Source organism: Pseudopipra pipra, chromosome 23 (genome assembly GCF_036250125.1).
Source record: "Pseudopipra pipra isolate bDixPip1 chromosome 23, bDixPip1.hap1, whole genome shotgun sequence".
NCBI lineage: Eukaryota > Metazoa > Chordata > Aves > Passeriformes > Pipridae > Pseudopipra > Pseudopipra pipra.
This window is the reverse complement of record NC_087571.1, coordinates 1,291,842-1,297,841: the sequence shown is the minus strand read 5'-3', so window position 1 is coordinate 1,297,841 and position 6,000 is coordinate 1,291,842.

Here is a 6,000-nt window from a genome sequence, read left to right as displayed (position 1 = left end):
TTGTGCTTCACAGAGAACGTTTCCATTCCAAATCCCCCCCATCCTCACCCAGGAAATGTGTCATCCCCAGAGCCATGGGGCAAAACATCAGTGCCTTGGAAATACACCCCAGGAGGGAGTTCTTGGAGTGAAAACAAAGGGGGAATTATTCAGAGCATCCCATTTAGGCATGGCTGGGAGCAGTGGGGTCACAGCAGCTCCCCAGAATTGATTAACTACTTATTAAATGAGAGCGGCGGCGGCGGCGCTGAAGGGAAACAAAATCATCAAATTAAGGCGAGCAAAGCTCCGAGCAGAAAAATGGGCAAACAGGCAGGGAAATAAAATAAAATAAAAGGGAAATGCAAGTTAATGGAAGCTTCAATCACTAGGCAGCAGGAGCCACAGGAGGCTGTTACAGTGACAGCTCACACTTATTGCTGGGAAAATTGTCTTTGGAGAGCGTGGGTGGGTTTGGGGTGCAGGGGGATGATGGGGCTTGTTCTGACCTCCTGCCCAAAGCCAGGCTCTGGATATATGGTTTTCCTCACCTGCCTCGTTGCAATGTCCCCAGAGAAGGAGAAAACGTGGTGACAAAGTCAGTGCTGGGGTTTTAAGACCTTTGAATTCCCTCCAGGGCTGTTTTCCCCTTTATAGGAGAGATGAGGGAGCAGCCAAAGCTCCCCCCTCGCTCCGCTGGAGTTCAATGGGCTGAGTTATCCAGGGGGGCAGGAGCCTCTATGGATCCCCTGTGCCCCTAAAAGCCATTGCCAAGGCTCTTTTCCATGACCCATTTAGATCCTCACCCGCTCTCATTTCCCCTCCCATCTGTCACACCTCTCAAAGTGCAGCTTTCGCCTCTCGTCTTGTTCAAGTGTTTCCAAGGAACTCCTCAGAAACCATTCCAGCCTTTCACCTTCTCTTCCCCACCACTAAAAATAGCTGGAGCTGTTTGGAACAGAGTCGAGGGTTGACCTGTAGCATCTCTAACAGGAGAGGGGCCCAATCCACCCATGTGGAGAAGCCGAAACCCCTCCCAAGCCGAGTATTCCAGCTCCAAGCTCCCTGTGCATCCCGAGCTCTCTGCACCTCTGCCGGGGGTGCCAGTGGAAGACTTTTAGACAAAGTTGAGTCATGAGGTTCAGAAAGGACCCTTTTGCTTTCTAAACCCCTCAGAGAGGAGCCTGGATGAGGCTGGATCCATCTCAGCCTCAGATTTTTTCAACGGCTTAAATTTAAGGAATTACAGGAGTGGGATCGAACCACTTTGTCCTACAGGTTTTAATGTTCCAAAATGAGAATATTTCTGTTAAATGAGTAATTTATTATTACAAATGATCAAAGATCTTAATCAGAATTATTTACTCCACAATAGAAATGATAAACCTACTAGAAGTGTAGTATAATTTGGGCTTGAAGGTGGTTCCCCCACAATCAGGATGTTATTTTGGGGTTGAAGGTGGTTCCCCCTCACCATCAGGATATTCATTCAGAGTTGAAGGTCACCCCCTCACCATCAGGATGTTAATTCAGTGGTTTCTCACCATCAGCATGTTCATTAGGGTTTGAAGGTGGTTCTCCCACAGTAAGAATGTTATTATAGGGTTTAAGGTGGTTCCCTCACCACCAGGATGTTATTTTGGGGTTTAAGGTGGTTCCCTCACCACCAGGATGTTATTTTGGTGTTGAAGGTCATTTACTCACCACCAGGATGTTCATTTGGGGTTGAAGGTTGTTTCTCCATCATCAAGATATTCTTTTGGGGTTGAAGGTGGTTCCCCCCCCATCAGGATGTTATTTGGGGGTTGAAAGTGGTTTCCCCACCATTAGGATGTTATTTTGGGGTTGAAGGTGGTCCCTTCACCATCAGGATGTTCTTTTGGGGTTAAAGGTGGTTCCCTCACCACCAGGTTGTTTTTTGGGGGTTGAAGGTGGTTCCCCCACCATCAGGATGTTATTTTGGGGTTGAAGATCATTTACTCACCACCAGGATGTTCATTTAGGGTTGAAGGTTGTCCCTTCACCATCAGGATGTTAATTCAGTGGTTTCTCACCACCACCAGGATGTTCATCTGGGATTGAAGGTGGTTCCCCTACCACCAGGATTTTATTTTGGGGTTGAAGGTGGTTCCCCTACCATCAGGATTTTATTCTGGGGTTGAAGGTGGTTCCCCTACCATCAGGATGTTCATTTGGGGTTGAAGGTGGTTCCCCCACCATCAGGATGTTCATTTGGGGTTGAAGGTGGTCCCTTCACCACCAGGATGTTCATTTGGGGTTGAAAGTCATTCCCTCCCCATCAGAATGTTATTCTGGGGTTGAACCCAGCCTGGTTTCACCATCTCCTGGTCCCTCTCAGCCCCCCAGTGACACATTTGCAAACAGGGCCTTGTCTTGGTGGCATTCCAGGGCCTGTGTCCTGTCACAGTCCCCAGTTCCCTGCTCTGCAGCTCCCTGGCACGACCTTGGCTGGAATTGTTCTTCACTGGCCCTTCACTGGTGTCTGCTCTGAAGACAAATTAGATTTTTAGGTACCAATCAGCTCCCCTGCTTTAGTCCAAATGCATCCATCCCTCTTCCAGCCTATTAAGGGCTGGATGAACTTCCCAGCTAATGCAGGTTGCAAATCCACAGCCACTGTGCACATGTCAGGCACAGAGAGCACTTCTGTTATGTGCTAATGAAAGAATTCCTCAGGAGGGGGGAAAAGGGAAGAAGATGAGCCAAGAAGGCTCTGGGCTCCAATTAAATGAGTTTCCTTGGCTGCCTGGATTTGTCTCCAGCTCTGGCAGGATCAGCAGTGGCGTGGGAGTTGTGCCTCATTCCAAGAGCTCAGCATCATCCTCTCTCCAAGGACTGGGGAGACCCAGAGGATGGGGAGGTGCCAAGCTTTGGTCTGGGGAGGAGAGGGCTCCGTGTGTGCCTGCCCAGCTCCCCTCCTGAGCATTTGGGCATCAACAAAAGCAAATGAAGGAGGTCAGATTTCACCCCAAATGAAAACTTCATGCTGCAAACTCCCCAAAAGCTGGAGCTAAGGAAGCACCTGTGTGATCTCACAGCTGATGTGCCACCTTGGGAGGTCAGAAAATCCCAGAGTGGTTTGGGTTGGGAGGGGCTGTTGGGTTCCAAGATATGATATCTGCAGAAAGAAATGTGAGTGGTGTCTGTAAAAGGCCGTGGGCTACAGAAGCTGGGAAATCCCCCTTCACTGTCCTCATCTCTGGGGACTCTTCCTGCCTCCTTCAGCAGGATGGAAAGAGACTCCTTACCTGATATTATCAGCCAAAGTCCACATCCTGATCTCATCAGACCTCTGCATAAAAGCCACTGTGTTCCCCCCTGTGTATTCTCTGTATCCCTTGCATCCTGTGGACCCAAATGCTTAATCCCCCCAGTAAAATCCCCTAGGATAAAATGGGTTTTTCCCAGGAGATAATTCCTAAAGACCCCAAGATTGTCAACCTGGGTTTTCCCCTTACCTCATCCTTGTGAAACCCCCCAGTTGTAGCAGAATGAATATGCAAAGCCCCTGATGAATATGTAACCCCCTGTTAAATATGTAAACCCCAAACCCTTTAAATAGGAAGTTGTAAATCCAATAAACCATTCCAGTTTCTCGCCTCCCCTGGGATCCTCTTACCTTTTTTGACCTCTGCAAGGGGCATTAAAGATGATTTCACTTCAAGCCCTGCCACGGGACACCTTCCTCTAGCCCAGGTCACTCCAGGCCCTGTCCAACCTCCCACAGTCCTGTTTGCTCTCTGCTGGGCAGCTGCCCCTTCCAGGAGACAACTCTGCTGCTCCTTCCCTCCACCAAACCCCCTTTTCCACCAGGATAAATCTCCTGACAGCCTTCCCATGTCATGAGAAGCCTTCCCTGAGCTGCACAGTTGGGAAATGAAGTCCCCCCAAAGCCTTTGTTGCCCAAATGCTGCTGGGGCAGCCCCAGAGGGGGGAACAAAACCCTCCCTTTTTGGCTGAACCCTTTTCTTTACACTTTCACCACTGCTCCCAGGGCCAAAAAAAAAGAGGGAAGCAGTTCTGGAGCCCTCCCCTGGCATTGGGATGAGAGCTGGTGTGGTTGGGATGAACTCCTGATTGCAGGGGAGGGATAACAGGGAGGGCAGGGAGCCCTTGGGGTACATAAGCCCCCTTTAGCTGAGTTATTCTGGGTTTGCAGCTGAGACCAAACACACCCCAGGGCAGTTAAACCACTCATTTAAGAAGCCCAAATGCCACCTTCCTTCCTTTTCCTCACCAGGCTGCAGGAATAGACCCCAGAAGTGGCTCTGGGGAGGAGAAGTGCCCTGGCTGAGGACACGGGATTTAACCAGCTTTGGCCTTTAACTGGCTGGAACCCAGGTTCCTGCATTTGCCTGCAGGGTGGAATAAAAGAGATATAAACTGATAAAAATCATTCATTGCCTACCAAGAGCAGAAAATTTGGGAAAATATCAGCCCCCCCAGGCAGTTGCAGCCCAGTGCCACTCCCGAGCTCCCCTTCCCGCCCAGCTGCAGATGCTCTAATAGGCTCTAACTTTCCTTTCCATTTGGAAGTAATGAGATATAATCTGTTTAATTCTAGTCTTTGAGCTCTTTTGGAGGCCTTTTTTTATTCCCATTTTTGGATTTTTTTCCCCCCCTTTTTTTTTTTTCCCTCTCGTGGAAGGAAAACTCCGGCACAGAGAGAAAGATTTTCTAATCACCAGCTCTAATTACAAAGCAGCACAAATTGCCAGAAACTTTTTTCTTCTTTTTTTTTTTCTTTTATTTTTAATTTTAATTTTTCTTTTTTTTTTTTCAAATGGCTTTAAATATAATGAAGAATAATTAAAAATCCAGCAGGCAGCTGCAGACTGGAGTGGCTGGTGGAGGAGAGGCTGGGGAGGGATGGGATGTGGGAGCTGCTTTTGTGGGAAGCAGCTTTTGTGGGAAACAACAGAGGGAGAAATGTCAGAGTTGGATGAATCCCACCAGGATCAGCGAGTCCAACCCTTTGCCCTGCACAGAACCATCCCAAAGAGTCCCATCAGGTGGGATGGAGGTGCCCAAAATCCCCATCAAGGCTCTTCCCAGGGATTAATTCATCCCTGAATGGGTATTTGTTGAAGTGCTTCATTTATCAGGCTGAGAGAGCCCCCAAACCAGGCAGAACTTGCCCCAATCCTTGCAGAAAACCATCTGCTGCCAAAAGCTGGAAGAGTTTGGTGGAAATCACCCCAATTTCTGTTGTTTCCTTGAACCCCTTGGGAACTGGGAGGCTCCTGGGGGCTCTGGATCGGGGGGGTTTATTCTGCACAAAATCCAGGTGAGATCCTGCTGGGAAACATCCCAGTGCATCCAGCACGTCCCCCTGGCACCCAGCCAGACACCCAGGAGGATGGGGAGGCTGCATTAGCAGCAGTCAATGCTTTCCATGGCTACAAAGGGAAAACATGGAATCCACCACACTCTTTTAGGGAAAGGAAGTGGGGAAAAGGCATAACCTGTGTCCAGACACGGTCAAGGGTGGGTGGGAAGGCAGAAGGAGACAGCTGGGAGAGGAAAGAGGGATGAATTCAGAATCTCAAAGCAAGTTTTTTGGCTTATTCCTGATCTATTTCCCCCCTTCCATGTCTTCCTCAGGACCAGGGAGTTGTGCCTGCCTGCCCTCAGCCTCGGAGGGCTCCAGCACGTGGGGTTTGAGCTGCTATAAAAGTGATGGATAAAATCTAGACTAGAGAAGAGCTCAACTTTTGGTACATGACCTCCCCAAACTGATTTTTTAGGAGCATTTCAGCCTGGAAAAATAAGTCCTGGCTGACCCATCTGTACCCAGAAAAGGGGGAAACTCAAAGGAGCAGCTCCTGCACATTCCTGCCCGGGGAATTCCATGGTCTCCATTGCTCAAAGGACAGCAAAGTCAGCTCAAGCTGGGATTGTTGGGGGGTTATTTCACACAATGGTAGTTTTGTGGGGTCATAAATCACCATTTCACAGGTGTCAAGGTCTTCTTCAGAGCAAGGACTTGTGTTCTTGCAG